Genomic DNA, 19,841 nt, shown 5'->3' on the forward strand with positions numbered 1-19,841 from the left:
GGGTGGTTTCCGACCCGCTTCCCACACAACCCGCTGTTGCTCCCTCCACTCATGGGGGGATCCGGTTGATAAGGTGGGAAAGTTGAAACTTTTACGACGGTGCTTATTATTGCTATAAGCACCCGGATGGAACCCGAAACTCCACGTCGGTCAGGAGCTGAAACTCGCAGTGGACACTGGCCAGAAGCACCCGATTTTCTTACACCAGGGAAGGAGAGGGCATGTGTTTGCGTGTGAGCGTATGTGTAGGGTTGCGTGAAGGTGCGGAAGGATTGCGAAAAGTTGGGCCGAGTTCAGAACCGGATCGTGCCGGAAAACGGTTGCCGGAACTGCTTGCACCAATTTGGCGCTGGATGTGTGGAATTGTTGAGCGAGTAATTTATGTCTCCGTTCAGGTGCTTTTCTACTGCCGGTGACCGAGTAATGTTTTTTCGCTTTTTGTATAATCGTAAGTTATGGCACGGCGCAAAAGTATTGATGATGCAACTTACTACAATTACTTTCCGTTCGGTGTGCGCGCGCTGATTACCAACTTTTCTGGCACATATTGGCAAGCCTTTGGATTGTACTTAATCAAAAATGGCCAGTTTTGATGCTAGTTATTAGTAAAATTTAGGGTATTTGGTTTTAAACTTTTCGTACGATGTTAAGATGTTTGATTTTCGGTCAAGCACGGCATTTGCATACTTTTAGGCGGAAAAGCAATTTGTGGTAGGAAGCAAATGGAACTTCGAAGCTAATGTAAAGTAAGTTGAATATATTGAGGTTCAATCTAATGATGGAGGAAATCATTGCCCTCTAGTCTCATAGCAAATTCTGAAATTGGTACGAAATACTGTAGCTATTTTGAATCGTACTACCGAACTTCCCATGCAACGCAGTAGCATTTGACAAACATGCCGTTCGATACGAATCTCTGCACTCTATTCAAATTGAGTGCACCATGATTCGAAGCGATTGGAAGGTTTGCTTTACAATGCAATTAGTCTGATGGAATTTGCCTTGAAGTAGTTCAATCGGAGGTACAAAAACGTTTCCACACAAAGTAGAACGGAGTAGACAGGTTTTGGCCGACCGAGTGCTTCACAACAACGTACAACACATCTGATCATTATCGAGCGCACCGGTGAGTTCCGTTACGAGTGGCTTTACTACAGGTTTCCCATTCGTCGGAGTCGGTTCCAGGTTGCCAAATAGGAATGAACTGGAAACCAGCACAAAAGTGATGCGTGATGGAGAGATTGAGGCCCGGATAGGCTTGAGGCTACCGAAACTAGATGGACAGTTCTATTAACTCCATTAAAGGATGACAGGGTATACTATGTTTGAGGTAACAAAGACCCCGTCCTGAAACATTTTCCAATGTAATGCGGATGGAATAGTAGCAACTCTCCCTGTGGGAAGTATCTTTTCATTTCTTTACTTTTCAATAGCATCGAATTTTGCCCTAAATTGGACAGAATAATCTGTGTTCACTCTGTTGGATTGTATTCAAAACGATTTTCTGGGGAATTAAATGAAGATAAAATCTTCTTAAAGAATATAGATTCCACAACCTAATGCAAAATTGACCAGAAAACCGAAGTCTTAATATTTGGCACTTTCCATCAAAAGTTGATGAACAGACAATATAAGAACAGAGATTGCAAGGACAAAGCAGTGAGTAGTGTCCCGAACGACATACCATTTTCTCACATCTCAAAAACTCTCCCACGAAAACAACGAGAAACACCTAATCAATTGTTATGCGCATATTAACGAGCGCGCCAATTTGTCGTCATGCTTCCATCCTCCAACTCTAGGGGGTTTCGCGAGCTTGCTTCGGTTGGAGAGCGTGAAAAGAAAGCTCAATTATCACCCATTCAAATGGCGGGCCATTCCTTCTCCTCCCCCCGACGTCCCAGTGCAGTTCTTTGCGTGTCGCCCCAAAAACCACCCGCAAAACGTCTTCATTTCATCCTTCAGCGCACGTCATTTGACTGTGCGGAATGATTATCGCCTTCGTCGTCCCGCCAACGGATCGGCTCTCGGGTTCCCATTCCCAAATGGCACGGACCGGATCAACTTTCGCCGAGATTTTCAACCATCACCGTGCAACGCTCGGTACTTCCCGAAAGCCCCCGACCCACCGCCACCGACTTCTTATCTTATCCCGCGGGAAGTAATGGATGGTGCGGGAATTAATTAATCCATTAAACAATCCCCGGTGGCAGCGAACGGACAATCACGATACCCAAACCCTCGGCATTGGCGCCCTCACGCCCACTCCCTTTTGGGTGGCGCGGAGCCAACTTTCAACACTCAATTAGTGCGCCCGGGTGGAATTTGGAGAATGTCCACCGGGGGGAGCCGCGGCCGGGGTGTTGGGAAAATCGGTGGCTTTTGTGAAGGACTTTGAGTAAACATCAATCAGCATAACGATTCCGCACGAGCTCGCACAAACGCTTGCTGGTTCGGCCGGGCGGAAAGCGGGAAGGCCAGTAAAAAGCCGAGACGCGATAAAGCAAGCGAAAAGCTGATACATTTACAGCTGATTAGCATCCACGGATTTTCACGAGGCTGATAAGTGTCCCGGGAAAGCAAGCGATAGGAGGAGGAGGAGGAGCGGAACAAGTGGCCACTGTTTTCGTTAGACTGCATGGTAAACGGGACGATTAGATGTTTCCCTCGTCAGCCAGGGTCGGTTTATCGTTCCGGTTCGGTACGCAGCGCCGATCGGGGAAGAGGGGGTTTAATTAAATCATCCTCCAAAACCAGCACCTCCCAAAACCCACAAACGTTGTTTTCCCCCATTGGTTAGCGTTTTCCGTGTCGTTTAGCTTCGAGTAGGATCCTTTCATCTAGCGTACCTGTCGAGCTAAGCTCGCTCACTCTCGCTTCTGTCCATCAAAATTCGAAATAGAAACAACAAAGATGGACACCCGGGAGAAGGGTTTGGAAATCAACCGAATCCCAAGGTGTGGTTAACGGACCGATGGATGAATTTACACTTTTTCACACACAATCTAGGGCTATTGCTTCGGACATTGATACAGATTATTTACAGGATTATAACACTCGTAAAATATTTTAATTTATTCGAAACAACGAAATTAATGCAAACATTTGATATCTACATAATGTTTGCTGTTCCGCAAAACGCCCCGGAATGGGATTCCTACGGAAATGTACACTCATAATTAGACGCGGGTTAGTTCTTCCAAAGAAACAACAATGCCATCAAAACTTTCGTTGAACATCCTATTCAGTGAAAAGGACCGTGACACAAACGGTGATTAAGAAGCAGCATTGCTTTCCCACCGGGGTCCCATTCGGTGCTGGCTAAAAATGAGTTATGAGCGACATTACATAATCAACTGGCCCCCGAAGAGCCTGATAAAGCGGTATGCGTCACGCCGCCTCAGCCTAGAGTGTTTGTCTTCGGGCTCAAATCTGCTCGCAGCGCACCCGTTGGCCCAGCTGGTCGCTCTCTGATGGATCATTAAAAATGAAAATGACTGAAACCTGGCAGTTCGACGGCATTCGCGTTCGCTTCGGGGGTAAATGGAATATAACGCACGGAAACGGCACAAATTGATGGAATTAAAAGAAACGTTCCGTCATTGTGCTGTGCAGTGCGCGAAACAATCTCCACGAAACGTCTTGAGCATCGTTCAAGTGGCAGAAGGTGCACGTCGTTGATGGGCGCGGGCGTGGCAAACGGACTGACCCCGGGGGTCGGGTTTGGCGCCTTTCACGAGCCGCTCTCACACCTCTCAAAGTTGGCGCTATCGAGCACATTTTCCGAGCCCACTTTTAATTACGCTAATTAAATATTATTTATGAGAAAGCCGGGCCGCTTCCCCGGGGGCGGATTTTCTTCTCCAAGATGGTTCGATGGTTCCATTGTCCCGCGTATTTTTATGTGTTTGACGATTCCTATTCATCTTCGTCTTGTTTGTTTATTTGTGCTAGTGTTTTTATTCAACGCCAACCGCTTTTGACCGCTGTTTTCCGATTCACGAACATTCTGCTCATCCTTTAGCGGCACTCGAAGCGGGGCCTCTTCAAAGCCATCGACCACTTTTCCACCGTAGTGGAGGGTTTTTACCGTGGCGTCGCGACTATCGGCGACCGCAAAAGGTACGCTGTTTGCTCGTGCCGGCAAATGTAGGATAAAACTGGCTGAAAAATGTGAAGTCATTACGCTGATAACGTTTTAGCTCTCGAGTCCGCCTCGAGAAAGCCGACGCTTTAGTATCGTTCGGCAGCAAAATCGGTGTGTGTGTGTTAGAGATTTTGTGTTTGTGTTTTTCCTTTCCCATGCGAGGCGGAAAGCTGGCAAAGGATGCGGGAAAGCGACCGGGCGTTTATGATATCTCTCGGCAGCGCAAACGCAAACGAGTGCGAAACACTTTACGAGTCACTTGTTACGCTTTAGGTAAGCAGGTAGGAGGCGTCTGGCGGCGGGAAAATGGTACCATATTTTGACACTAAAAAACTCCCCGCACACCGAGCGTCCCGATCGGCTGATGGCTTTTGCCATGCCATGCCGCTACACCCTCGCCTCCCACCCGGAGGGGTGCTGTTTAAACGACAATTTTATGAGCACTTTAAAAATTTAACGATTCTTTCGTTGGTCGGGAAATGCGAGAAAAAACGCAACATGGAAAACAACATTGTAGGACTCTCAAATACGAGGACGAGCTGGATTGGAATGGGGCGGGGTCGAAAGCCGAAGGGCAAAAGGGTTGTTAAACTAAACGCTTAAAAACGAATGATCAAGAGAACGAGATCGCTGCCACGTTTTCACTGTTGATTTTACCAGCGGTGCGTGCCTACACACCAAAGATTAGATGGGTTATGTGTTTGTGTGTATGTGTGTGTGTGTGTGTGTGTGGGAGAGTTTTTGGAAAAGTATTTGGTTTGCAAAAGAACATTCGAAGTGCTACGCTAACGTCGCTTTTACATCAATTTAGATTACTCACTTGTTCGGTTGAGATTGTGATTTATTTGCGGCCCACTGGAAAAGCAAGGTCATGTGCAAATATTGATTCAAGGAAATGGAAAATCGGCACAACGTTTACAACCAAATCAATCGATGCCTTCAGAAGTGGGTGAACGAGGTTTGATAGTCAGTCTAGATCAGTATTCATTATTCATAATAAACGAGCCTTACGATCGGAATTTTGGAATCGGTTTTGGAAAAGCCAAATCAAGCCCGGAGATATAACATTTATAGGTTCTTTCTATAGCTCAATGACAACCAATCCGATTATTCTATTTTCGATTCCAAATTCGATTCTCGATTATTCCGTAGTTTGATTTATTTCAAGTTTTACTTTATATTTATGGACATCAAATCGTATTGACTCATCAAACTTTTCAAGTAAATCAGTTCGATCCCCTTTTTTATAGTAACACAAAGATCTGCGAGCGTAATATGGTCGATGTGAATCATTTTGAATAAGTTCCGTGATCTAAGACAGAAATAAGAAAAGTCCTTCTGCTTGATAAATGAGTTATTTTATGGTTTTCAATCAAAACATTTCTGTATGATAACTATAAAAATTCGTTATATTTCATATTCAAGCCTTTTCCATATTTCATTATAATTTATCAACACAATATTAGAATGCAAAGAAATTGCAAAGGAATGGAAAATGTCATTAAAATAATTTTTTATTAACATTGATTTTCTACATAACTCACCTCTTTTGAAAGCAAATTTAAACTCAATTTTAAACCTAGTTGTTTCTAACCAAAGACAAAAAAGTGTTCCATTTTTGGCGGTTAAATACCCAATAGTGACGGTGGAAGACGCTGAAACATAAAAGATGTTACCAATAGATGCCAAACTCTTCGAATACGTGAACGGCAAAAAATTGCCAATGAAGATGCATTTATCAAACGTATTTCATGCCAACCATTTTTTCCCCCACTGCCGAAACTAACCCTCCGAAATTGAACCGGAGCGTATCTCCTGCATGTCTACTGTGCAACCCCTTCTACCCCTTCCCCTCCTCACCTTCGCGACGATGGAAAATACTCATCGATCTGTCAACTGCCGGGCAGGTGCAAAGTGCGAAAGCAAAAAAGTATTTTCGCACGCGCAAAACGTAGCCTAAACCGATGGAGGCGCCCAGTACTCGGTACGTTCCGTGCGACGGGCTTTTCCCCCAATGCCCCCGTGTGCTTTGCATTTGTAACAAATGGCACAAGTTTTCCCGAACGCAACTCCAACCGTCCATGTTCGTTTCGCAAACCCGAAAACCGTCCCCCGTTGTCGTTCCATTTCCGTTCGACGACGTCTCCAAATGCTGGCCCCTTTTTCTGGCAGCCATTTTGCATGCCTTTCGCGCACTCGTTTGCTTGTGTGTATATGTGTGCATGTGTGCGCGTGTGTGTGTGTGGGGGAAGTTTGTTTTTCCTACTGCAGGTTAGTTTTCCCTACCACCCACGGCTGTGACCGATAAGTTTCGCAGAAAGGCAGAAGGTTTGCGTCGTCAAAACTTATCCCAAAACCGGATTCGCTGGCGAGCGAGCGACCGAAGCGTTGGATGCTGCCCGAGCCGGAAGTTCATTATTTACCGTGGATTATCTCGGGAAGGTTTCGCAACCGGGTCGGTCCTCCGGTCCTCGGTGCCGTCACTGAACGATGGACCACGATTAATCATTAGTTCAGGTTCGGCGTGACGCATACGAGGCTCCATTCGTGCTGGCGAGGCTCTCGCGGGTCTGGGACTCCCTCGCCCTGAAACAACTTCCGGCGGTAGGGAAATTGAGCAGCAGTCGGTGCCCAAAGAGGTGAAGATGGGAGGCAAAAATCCTCCCAATCCCAATCATCACCGAGGAGATCGGTGGCCAACTTGTTTGACAGATGTTCGTGCACGTTCGGGGTAGGTTTTTCTTTGCGGTTCCTTTTCACGTCACTCGACGGCCTCTTCGAAGACCGGACGCTCCCAATGGGCAGAAAGATGAACGATCGGATGTTGTTCGTCCGACTTCCGGATTGGAAGCGGAAAACTTTTCACCACCGAACAAACTTTTCCCAGCCCGTCAACCCGGCTGCTTCGATGGCGTTGGCAACAGGCCTGTTTCGTTTTGTTTTTCATTTCTCTTTATACATTTGTTCATGTGTGTGTGTGTGTGTGTGTGAGTGTATTTTTGTATAAACAGAACAGCTTTATGCCAAACAACAACAACAACAACAACAGCAGCATCTCTGCGGGAAAGTCGACTGCCGGTTTCCTTCCGGGGGATGATCGCCTTGGTGACAAATGTTGTTGCTTACGGGTGAAAAGTTCATTCACCGGAAGTTCGACGTTGTATTTGGTGAGCAGGCTCGGGTGAAACCCTTCCGGTTTCCGGCTTGGGCTGACTGCTTTGTCTGTTTTCTGCGGCACTTGTTTGTGGTTATCACAATTTGCAAGAACTGGTTCGCTTCACTTTTCCGTTTCTTGAGTTTCATTTTGCATCGTTGCAGGAAAATTGTTCACCGCTGTCCCAAGCAACCGAATTCTTTCTCTCTACAGAAAACTTGTTCCTATAACGGGATGGGGCGGAATATGTTCAGCAAATTCGTTACCTTTGTTCACCACATGGTTTTGACAAAGTTGGAAAACTATAAACCCACGAGTTTGCGACATGGAAGGGAACAAATTTTGAGTAAAACATTTAAAAAATTGCTTTATTCTACGCTGCTGCCAGCCTCATTGGACGTACGTTAGTAAAATTGGCAAGTAAACCCTATATTGATACGCTCGGCAAGCGCACGTTCCTCCCACTTACCATCAACACTGTCCAATATTCAGAAGGGAAAGATTGATGCGACTAGTAATTTTACTGGTAAGTACTAGCTGCTTTTCAACCAGGTCATCGGAAGAAAAAAATACCTCCCGGCGCTACCTGAAACCTTTGGAGAATGATGCAGTTTTAAATGGCACACGATCGAGTGCCTTCGCGATGGCCGGGAGAAGGAAAAGCGGCTGGCGTGACCATTTGATTTGATGAATAACAATTGGACACCGTTCGAGTCTGGTGGAACTGTACCCCAGCGCCTGCGGAGCGACTGGCTTCCGTTGGAGAGCGCCCAGAAATGGAGCACATTTCCGGTCGAAGATCAAAATTGCGAACGAGAAGAGCCGAGCAAAGAAAGCGGAGCCAAGGCCCCGGGGCTGTTCCGTTCGAACGAACGGCGACGCCACTTGGTGCGATTTAATGGCGAAGATGAAATTTATGCGTTTCCTGTTTGTTGTTCACCTTGGCGGGCTCAAGATGGCGCTCGCTTCTTCACGTTGATGGCCCTCGATGCCATTGAAAGCTCGCTCAAGCTAGTTGAAGCGGTAGCACTTGGCTTGGTGGCTTATCATAAATAAATTTTACTGCACTCGTATTTATGCGAATAAGAAACGAGTCCGATCATTACTCTATCCTCGGCTCTCGTAACAGAACTCTCCGAGCAATAGACGCTATTACGAACATGATTTGAAAGGATCTAGTTTCTCTCATTTCAATCCAACGAAAGCGAATCTGCTGGGCAATAATGTTCATTGTGGTCTTTTATATGGCGAGGAAAGTAAGATTACAGGGAGATAATACCACCATGTAATTCAATGCCCAATGTTCTGATCTTTACGTTGCATTATACATACTGCTTGCAATATTAATAACGAATCGCATGTGTGGATACAAAACTGTTTCAATAATTCCTTATTAAAGTGTGAGTAGATTAATATTTTCCACCCTATTGCAATTGTAAAAGAAAAGTAATACATTTTGAATCAAAAAAGAAAACTGAAGTTCAATATTTCACCTAAAACAAGCGAACAATCAGCAAGTATTTAACAAAAAAGAAAAAGTATGGAGGTATCAAAACATTTTTGCAAATGGGCAGATTCATTTAACTGCACATGATTAGTTAATGTAGCTATATAACGGACCGTCCCTCTAGGTAGGAGAAATTGAATCACTTCGATTAACATTTTTAAGAAGCAAAAAAAATCCTAGGAACATAGTTAATGATCTTTACAGTAGTCCAAGACCCTTACAACAAAGTTACAACTTAAAGCTAATGCAGCTACATAGAGAAAAAACTCCCAGCTCACCTCAAATACAATGCCATCGCGAAAGGATTATCTCCGGAAGCATGGACTGTGATTATCTGCGAGAATGTGCTTCCACGCCAAACTTTCTTCGGTTTTGTCGCAGTTTTTTTCGGTTTCATGTACTATGCTCCGCGGTTGCTCTTGTGCTTGCATTCCCCGGAAATGGATCCCTAAAGGCGGAAGTTGAAACCGAGTGAAAAAAAAACCTGACACACGAGGCAACTCCGGCAACGGGCTCATTTATTTAGTAAGAGTGTCGACGCTTCAGGTTACACTTTAAATTAGCAATTATAAAAGTTTTTCGCCGGCAGAACGCTTTTGTTTTTACTTCAAGAGTCTTATGGATAGATTTTCCGAGCTAGACTTACACGTGGAACGGGGAAGAAGGAAAAGATTCATGTTGTATCCAATTTGTGACACTTTACTTCCGGCCTATTTCGTGCCATTGCTTAAGCCTTCTGACTGGAGAATGAACAGTTGAACATGGATTGTGGTTTCTTTAAAGTTTTACTGTAGTGATTATTCATCCCTGCGGTTACAATTTTCTTCGGCCGGAAAGTGGCACAAGAAGTTTTAAGCCATTTAACAAGGATTATTATTTGGAATTGCTAAAAAAAATATATTCTTATAACACAACGAAAGAGCTTACTTTCGCCCATTGTTGAATGAAACAGAGTAAGCTGTACTTAGGGCACATAAACTATAGCACGTGGAATAATACTTTTGGGAACAGAAACCCACACAAGTCTCCAAACACAATGGCCCTGGTTTTCCATTGTTCCAGAACCGCGCCGGAAGGGTGATGGCCCCAGCAAAGGTGCTCGTTGCTCGCTGCACAGTTTGATCTCAGGCCGATTAACACGTCGGCTGTCATCTGTGACAGATTCAATTTGCCAACGGTGACAGCACCATCGAGGTACGTGTCCTTTCATACCGGCTTCGTGAGTATGTGCGTGTGCTTCGGTGAGGATTTTTCACGTTTTTTTATATTTTTTCTTTCACTTCAAACAGCCAGGCATCAAACGTGCTGCTTTTCGGTTGCGCTGTCGACATGTCAATTAGACTAGACAAAGCTCCACATTCGTACGGGGCTCGTCCGGGCGACATGCGAGGCGAAGCTGTTAGTGTGAGTGAACTCTTACTCACTTCATGGTGTTCCGACTTTTGTAGGGAAAAAACACTTATATCGAAGAAGAATGATAACAATCTCATACATGGTTAATTTTCATTCCACCGCCGTACGTTCATTGCGGTTCTGCTGAAAGATAAACGTGGACATGTTGTATTAATTTATTATCAAACGATTGCCGCTACATCTAAATTTGCGATTTTTTGTAACGGATAATTTATGCAGAAAGAAAGTGATAAAGATGCAAAAACATTCGCACACACCATAAATGAAAATTTGCCTATAAAGTTAAATGAAACATAGGTTGGCTACACACTATTTTATCGAGAAGTATTTACAGCATCTGCTTATAACTTAAATTAATTTTTTTTATCGTGTTGAAAAGCATTATCATGAAAGAACTTTTATTTATTTTTAACTGCATAAACTCGTAGAAACAAACAAAATGTTACTCTCTTAACGATGCTGAGATAAACTTGTAGTAACCCAAAACATTGCTCTCTCACCGTCGTCCCCTCCCCCTCCCTCCCACCCCCCGATTGCCGCTTCTCTGAACAAATGTAAACTAGTTAACGGACGGAAACGAACCGTTCAACTGTCGTTCCCGGTTTTCCACCATGCCGTTCGGGAACCCATCACCTCGCTGTTTGGGCTAGAGATTGTTACGTTTTACAAATCATTAGTCTCAAACTTTCGAGCCTCCGCCCGCCCGGTGGCAGAACGCTGGAACGGAAGGTCACCTCGGGAAAGTCAGTCGTTGGAAGCATCCATCCATCAGCATACCGCCCGGCCAGCAAACCAGTCACTCCGGCAGTCAGGCAGTCAGCCAGTCAGTCATTCACTCAGTCACATGACGGACGTGGAGGGATGGAAGGGGCCGGGGACGTGCCAACTTCCGACGCACTGACACGTAAAGCTGCTGAAAGCTGTCCGTCCCTTTCGCCGGGTGAGTTTTAGCAGTTTGAAATTTTCCATAAATCATCCTCGGTCGGCAAAGAATAGAAAGGTTGAGGAGGAGGAAGTTTTTGGAGGGCAGTGAAGGGGGTGTGTTTTTCGCGCGGCGCATAGCAGCTCCGATTCCGCTTGCTTACATTCCGAGGAAAAACTGCTCGTGAACGAACGAAGGTTCGCTTCGGCTCGGAGCCAATGCCACAACATTTCAATCCTTTGCCCTCGTTGTTTGGAAAAGTTTTCCGTTGTTACAACCTCTTGTCCCGGGTTCGCCTTGCTTGCTTCACCTCACCACTTCGTCGCCGTTCGATTCAACCGACCGATCTTTGTCCCGGTGGGGTCCATTTGTCATAAGCGGTTGCTCGGAGAAAATGGCACTTTCCCGGGGTCGCGCGACCAGCTTCACACCGACTGCGGATTTGACACATTGCCTCTTGCAAGGGAGTTTTCTCTGCAAATCGGGTCCTTTCCCTTTCTCAAACGCCCCCCCACAGCCTGCTCGATCATTCGTGTTGTACAAGCACTTTAAAAACAATCATTCTCACGCCGCACCACCGGTGAGATTTGCCCTGTGTTGTATTTGAATCCATTTGTCGTCGGTGTATTGGGGCCGATTTCTTTCTAGTCGCTTTCGCCAGTCCCGTCCCTTGGTTTCACCCCATTCACGCACGGTGCGGTTATATAAAGGCCAGATTGCAGATGCCAACCCCGATGTGCTCGTGCGACCGTAGCAAGCGTGAAATAGTGGTGCTAAAATATGCAAACTTTTCAAGGAGCGAAACTTTACGCCGTTTGCGTGAAATTGAAAAACGCAAACGAATGCTTCCGTGGAATATGGATAGTTGTTTTTTACTTTGCCCTCGTTTCATCGTCACCGCTTTCTGCGAACTCCAGATCGCCATAATGGATGAAACTGTTTTCGCTTCGTGTGTCACTCTTGGTGCATTTTGTGCTTCAAACAGCGCGTTGTTTTCCCTTAATTCTATTTTATGTTTTCAATTTTGTTATTTTCCTTTACCAGCACAACAGTGAAAGGAATTAGAATGGACCGAACTTTTTCTTGGGGAAAACTATGCTACCGTCATTTCTTGCCCTTCCGGTGCACTATATTCATGGGAAGCCACCAGAGGCAGGACGTTTTGTCAACAGCAAATCAACTTTTTACCCGCTTAAAAAATATGCAAAAACGCACTCCACACTTCCGTTTCCGAAGCGATTCGACACAAAGCGAACCGCACCGTGTTGCACTTGCCAGTCGCAAGTCCAGGCGCTTCCGCTTGTGGCCGCAAATGACATTAACGCAACAAAAACCGAGGTGCATTTCCTTCCCTTGTCTTGGCAGACCGACGCGCACGAAGAATTTCCCGAGTGCAGCGACGGCTTCCGGCCGGCAGAGAAGGATAAATCTGTAGCCCGAGCGCTCGACGCAAATGAGCAAAGTTTCGCCAAGTGGTCGGAACGTCCTCGTTCCCTACACCTTGTTCACGGGTCCACACGGCGCCCGCTCGAGCCGTATCTCCTGTCATTCTGTTTTGCCCTCGCGTTTCCTGTTTCCGCTTTTCGTTGGAGTATATTTTAACGTTCCTTCTGCCAAGACGAACAGCGGCCCAACCGTTGCGGAAAGCCACCGCACATCGTTCCGTAGGGTATGGCAAAGAAATGCAACAGATGCCAACGTCCCACTCTCTCCCCTTTACGCTTCTTTCAGCGGCAACAAACTGCGACAAACCGTCGCAAACGTCACCGTCGACTGCACGGCACGATAAAAGAAACAAGCGCGCCAGGGTGTCGATTAACCCCCGAGCGAGCCCGGGCGAAGGCGTGGTGCACAATAATGGAAGGAAACTTTCTTGTCGTGCCACAATACAATGTCTTTCACGCTTTCCGCTCCGTTCCGGGACGAACGTGTCGAGAGACGCGTGTGCACTTAATGCACCTTTCGTGCACAATCCGGTGGCAGTGGATTCAAGGAATTTTAACACACACACACACACACACAAGTAAACGCACACATAAAGTGACTGCCGAGGTCGAAGCAACAGTCTGTGTCCCTCCCATGCTGCCCCGGATGCAAGCCACCGTTTCTATTATCGAAAGTCCGCTCCATCGTCGAGCCGTTCCATTTCGAAACGATCTTGCGCCTACACGTATGCAAACAGCACTGCACAGGAGGGGTTCTTTTGTTCCCGAGCAAAGCGACCGTTTCACCGACCTTCCTCACGCAGCCGAGAGAACCGGTTTATCGTGTATGCCAGGCATGTAACGGAATTGTTTTCGAAAGGCTTCCTCACCCTTGTTCCCCGCTCGTAAGAAGTGAAGACCATTTGAGATTGTGTGTACTTGTGCGTGTCTGTGGCGTCGTTGTAACCGCTTAATAGCACGTATTTCCGGTGCATTGGAAGCGAAAACATTATCCCGAAAAGCATGGCCTCCCGAGCGTCTGTCAACCTGTGATGTGTCGTGTTGTGTTGCGGTTCCATTCATTGTTGCATTATTCCCGATTGTGCAGCCATTATGCGCTTTGGTGCATTGGCTTGGTTGCTGCACTTTCGATTAGGCGGGACGGGCACAGAACGATGCCTTAGTTGTTTTAACGATGCAGTCAACTACAATGGGTGTTATTTGCAGCCTCAAAAGGAATGAACATTGTTCACCATATAAACAATGTCACAACACGATTCTGAATCAAAAGGAAGGTTGATAAAATCTTAGTAAAATTAAATGAAGATTAAGTGATGTTTTTAGACAGACAGAAATGTATTTTCTTCTCAACACTAACTATTTTGTGGAGCATTAATTAAAATTTGGTTATTGTTTCCAAATTAATTGTAGACTTCCATCTTTCAAGGGAAATCATTTTATGACAGAGTAAAACAAGATAGGGCATAATATTTCAAGCAACTCATTTACCTTGTCCTCTTCAGGTCCAGGTCTATTGTGCTCACATCTCGTTTATTCTAATATCCACGCAATTATTGTCCCATTAAATGACACCGCTTTGCTCTCAATCTGTCCTCGCCAATAACGAACTCGAGGCTAATCGTTTTTGTCCGCGCTCACACCCCCGCCCATGCGATCCCCGACCACTGATTTGTTTCTGAGATTGCCCAGAACAGATTTTTTTATTCCATTTTGTTTGCTTTCATATTTGCTCGCCGTCTCTGCCCACGCTTGAAAACCTGCCTTGTACCGGTAGGTCGAAAAGCACCATGCGCCTCCATCAACTACTAAATCAAGTCACAACATTGCTGTCTAATTATGTCGGCCCCCGGTGGACGACCCGAAGTCGAGTGAATAACGTTAAAAAATGGTCAGGGCAAAGGGCAACGGTGGGAGCGAAAATAAAAACAACACCCAAGGGACGGTGTGGGTGCTTAACAATGGAAAAAAAACCGGTGCGGCCAAACATACCCAAAAACAGACGAAAAACAACGGAAAGCTGAAATCGCGATACAGAGTCAGTTTTTGAGCTCTCTCAGCCACGGTCTCCGTTGGGTGTATAGCAGGTATTCCATGGTCCCACGGAAAGCTGGACAAAAAGACGAACCAAGGGAAGAACAATCAACCATTTCAAGTGGCACCGGTGGGCTTTTCCTTCCAGCGCACGATGAGTTGCCATTGTCTTTAGCGTTTCCGCGAAGGGAGAGATTTTTTGAAGTCGGTGCTTTCCAACCGGTGCTCCTCTGCTGGCCGCCATTCGGGTGGGCATAAATCGTTCGCGCCTTTTGTTTCGCCACACACCAGGCACAACAACAACAATCATTTATTTCCCGAATAGAAAAGACGAGAAGAGAGAACGTGGGAACCGAATTGGGGGGAACGGGATGTAAAGGGCCTGGCCATGAATACATTCAGAGCGAATGCAGTCAAAGGTCAGAAAAGAGAGAAGAAAAATTTGAACCGACAGCCGCGGCCTTCTAGGCCATCGCCGCTACCCTGTGCGCACCGGGGAAAATGGCCGGAAATGAGTGACGGGGAGGAAAAATTGTAAGAAAAATAAAGTAAGAATAATGAAGCAAGTGTTTTTTCTTCTGCCTGCGCCAGTTTCGGGATTTCGTTCGGTTTGCTTCATCTTTCGCATGCTTGGAAACGCGGGAATGCTTTTATATTCGCTTATTTGAGCAACATTTTGGCCGCGACACAAGCTGACAACAGCGGTAAGTAAAAGCAATAGGACTTGAATTATGCTGGAGGAAAAACAGCGCCGGTGAAGAACACAAAAAAAACTGAAGGAAGGAAAAACCGTTCGAACGAAAGCCGACAGTCGAAACGAGGCAAACGCAAGCTGCTGCCGGTCGGCTTTAGTTTCCTTCGTTTGTCCGGGTGACATTTTTTCCCCTCCACCCTCCATGGCCATCGGACACCCGGGCCGAGAGCCGCCGGAAAATCGAATAGCGTGAGACAAATTTGCATTCCATTGAGTAAATTTTAATATTGAGCCAATTACGCGCCATTTCGGGCCCATCGGCTGAGTGGTTTTTCCTATTGCCCTCGTCCGGTTTTCACGCTCGCCTTGGTGGCGAAAAAGGAAAGACCGACGCCTCGGGTGCGGTTGATTGGCGATGGAAGAGATGAAGAAAAAAATAATAAAATCCAAACACAGAAAAGAAAAGCCGTCCAAGGCAAGATGATTGGGTGTGAAAATCGGCCGGCGTGTTCCCTTTGGGCGAATCAATACGAAATACACGGGGCCCGCTAATTTGCAGATTCGAGCAGGCTGTTTAAATTATGTCTTCCACCTGATTCGGCAGTCGGCCGAGCCTCGGGACCGTTCTGTATTGGGCAATTGTTCAATACCGGTACAAACTGGCGATAAGCGTAAAATAGCTTGCTTTTTCCACGTGCCGTTTTTCTCGCGCGTGTAGCACCAAGATGAAAAAAACGGAGAATGGATTCGATATTAGGATTTTTTGTTAAGCATTCCAATACATTTTTTTCATTTTTCATTTTTTTTGCTGAATCTATACATTGAATTCGTTCTGTTGTTTAAAGGGATGTGTATTAATTGCAATGTCTCGCACAATATTTAAAACATACTCTCAATTTTGTTGTAGTTACTGCGTTGCTTTAAAGGTTTAAAACTATTCTTCGAAGGATTTAAAGTATAGTATTTCAGTAATTTGAAATCGGAGGGTTTTTTCGTATAGAGTGTACTTGAAATTATGATATAATAAGTTTTTTTTAACTTAAAGAGTGCTATAAGACATTTATATTTAATGGAACTTGTTAATTATAAAATTGATGAAATATATTCATCATTATTCGAAATTATAAAATTCATATGACGTGAACTCTTTTATAATTCTTCGTTATCGAATTCACATCATCGTCAGACATACATTTTAATCACCACCTGTTATTGGGGAACTATCAACTGGAACCAGCCCATTCTCACCTGCACCATCGCCCCTTCAACGACCACCAACAGATGATGAGACTTCAGCCAGCCTCCAGAAACTTTCCATATCAATTACGGGTCACATACATTTATGAAGTCCCCCGGCCGAACCTCCCGGTGGGAGTTTCAACTTTCAACCTTCATCGTTCGGAAAAGTTCTCATTTTGATCTCGCACTTCCCGCACACCGGCGCCACCGTTCACCCAGCGGCCCGCCATTGCGCCAGGGTCAATCAATCCTTGGCCGACCACGGCCCACCACGGCGAATGGTAAACTTTGGTAAACTTTTTTACCGCATCACAAGGCACCCTCGCATTCCCTCGTGCAATTCACACACCCTTCCGATGGCTGGTGGAGAGGAGGAGGGGGGTTGGCCGAAAATTTGCGGAAAAATATGTCCACCGTAAATTGAATCTGTGGTAAACGGTGGTTGTGGCCCGGGCGACAATTTATTCGCTCGCTCATTGGGTAAAGCGCTCGCCCACACAGGACTGATATTAAATTACTTCCCAACTGGCTAGAAAAGAGGTGTGGAAGAGGAGGTGGTTTGTGGTACAGGGAAGCCGGTGGGTGTTCTTCCACTTCCCCACCATTTCTCGGTGATGCTTTCGTTGAGCGTAAGAGGATTCGTTGCCCTTCTGCACTTTTCCACGTGCAGCTTGAGGCGCTTCGTGAGGTTGATTTCATTCCTCCCTCCACCTACTCTCCAAGCCCTGTTTTTACACACTCCAAACACCCCCGCCTTCCGGACGCAGGTAGGGCGTGAAAAATGGCCCATTTGGTGGTACTCCTTTGGGCCATCTCGCGTCAGCGCGCGGTTCAGCGAAGGAAGGATGCGACTCGAAATGAAAATCCTGTACCGGCGCACCGAAAACCATCCACACGTATCCCCCTTCCGTGTGTGCGGCACACGCCATTTGTGACATCGGCGCTCTGTCATCATATTTTCGCAGCGCTTCCGCCGTGCGGCTGGAAGGTAAAACTAAAACTGACATCGTAATTCGCCCTCCGGGGAGGCGTTCCGCCGTTGGCTTGGCGAAAAATTACTTAAATTGCACATGGAAAGTTTCACTTCCCGACCGTCACCGATTTTTCATCGTTGCGCTCGGTAGAAAAACACGCGCACGTCACGCGTGGACCGTTGGGGGGAGGCAACAGCATAGCGCCATCAATCGGGGTCAACACTGGTGCTCCCTTGTGTCGCACGCTCAAGCGAGCTGCAGGGTTGAAACACATTTCTCGCAGATGTTAGGCGGTTTGAGGACCCGGGTTGTGGCGCAATTGCCACTTTTAATTTATCACCACCATCATCATCATCATCATCATCAACCTGCTTGTCGGCATCGTCGTCATCTTCGTCATAAGGCGCTTGAGAGCGGTGTCCCGTGGTGCATCCAGCGGGAATCCACAAGCCGTTTGCGCCAAAGCACCACAAGAAGGTGATAATGTATGAAAATTCATTCGCCAAATTGAATTACACGACGACGGAGCGCACCTTTGGCGTGATTGTGGAAAGGTTCTCTTTTTTATCTCTTGCACGTCACGAGTTGTTGGAAAATCAAGCTCTCGAAACGGAGAGGAGCTAACGCGGCTCAAAACACTTCAAAAGTTGGGCTTATGGCATTAAAAATCCTGCCATGATTGTGCGCGTTTATTACGCTACGTTCCATGAATATGCCTAGACATTTTAATAAAGACTATCGTTTATTGTTATTTTGAATAACTAAAGCATCCAAACAAAATGTTCCGTCATGAACTAGTGCGATTTATATCAGAAAATTACTGCAAGTTATATCAGAAAATTATGTACTAATGAATTGCATATCACCTTCCATCGCAACACGAAACAATGATCAACTATGTTCAATAACACGCTTTGTTGGTTCTGGTAGTTGATAATGAAAAGTCCTTCCGTTACCCGTCCTCCTTTAACCTTAAAACCAGCTCGACGATGTAACAATATTAATTTACAGAGATATTGCATACGTGCACCGAGAAGCATACTGTAAAAGTCCGTTAAAAAAGGTAAACACATGCGAAAACGAGGGAAACATATTTAATCATGGAAGTTTTTTTTGATAGAACAACATCCAACGATAACATACTTCGGACGAGCTTCGAGAAAATGGTACGAGTTGCGCTAATTTATGCTAAACCAAATGAAAAGTTGCAACATCAGACCCAGCAACGAAACGCTATGCTACATCTTCTTGTTTTCACTACATTAAGCAAATCTACACCGACACCATCATGGGTGTATTCCGATGTTTTTCAAAATGACGCTTGTACCTGATGCATAATGAAAAAGATAAAAAAAAACTATGGGAAATAAATTAACTACATGCTCCGTATGAAGGAACTGCTTTTTAATCCATGAACATTATTTTTATAGAAAAGAAATCTAATACATAATATACGATGAAATTTTAGAATCATAGGAAAAGTCTGAGTTCTTGTAAATAAGGGTCGATACTGGCTTGACTTTATTGATTTCCTATGAGAGATTACATCATTTATTAAAACATTCATCAAAGCTTTAAAAATTGGCAATAATGCCCACACTAAGAAAGACGAAACCCAAGATTCATGTTAACGACCAACCCAGCACCTAATGCTCAACAACCGCAAAACAAATCTTTGCAACCCTCACGCTTGACTTTTCCGACCCCGCCTGCGGTAGCTCGCGAAGGCCAAAAGTTGGTCTATTTGCTTATCGACAAAATCGTGAAGTAATAAATTTCTACTTTCTTTTTGCTTCCAACAAATTCTGGCAGTAGACGAGGTGCTCATTCAGCTCGGTTTGTTTGCGCAATAACATCAACAACAAAACATCCGTACTTCCTTTTCTAGCAACTTTTCCTTCCAACGGGGACAAAAGGAAAGTATGCAGTACGCTCTTAATACCGACATCCGAAGAGCGTCGAAACAGGAAGAAAACAATCCTGCCCCATTATTACAACAGCTTCGCAGTGGCGTGGCAAAAGGCAGCCTCCTATTGCTTCTTAATCTTTCCGAAAAACGTCCCAATAAACCAATCCCCTCCGCCAGCCGGAGGACGGAATGGCGATGTTGGGGCGACGAGATCTCCATAAAAAGTATCGGCAAGTTTATGATTTAGTGATACGGATCGTTCCGCAACAGCTAAGGCATTGAAACCGTGCACTTCTTCCGTCCCGGATGATCTCCGGGTTCCGGCCTTGGAGCTTCCTTTCGGGCTGGTGTTGGTGTGCCTCTACCTCCAACGCCGAGGTACGGACCATTTGCTGCGAAGAGTGAT

The 19,841-nt window shown here is 45.6% G+C and overlaps 1 protein-coding gene across 1 annotated transcript in view; it reads left to right on the forward strand.

The window, feature by feature from the left end:
- The window catches only part of LOC131284041 (uncharacterized), a 106,590-nt gene that overhangs the window by 81,430 nt on the left and 5,319 nt on the right, over positions 1 to 19,841 (forward strand). The window lies entirely within an intron of this gene.

This window comes from Anopheles ziemanni, chromosome 3, assembly GCF_943734765.1.
Source record: "Anopheles ziemanni chromosome 3, idAnoZiCoDA_A2_x.2, whole genome shotgun sequence".
Taxonomy (NCBI): Eukaryota; Metazoa; Arthropoda; class Insecta; order Diptera; family Culicidae; genus Anopheles; species Anopheles ziemanni.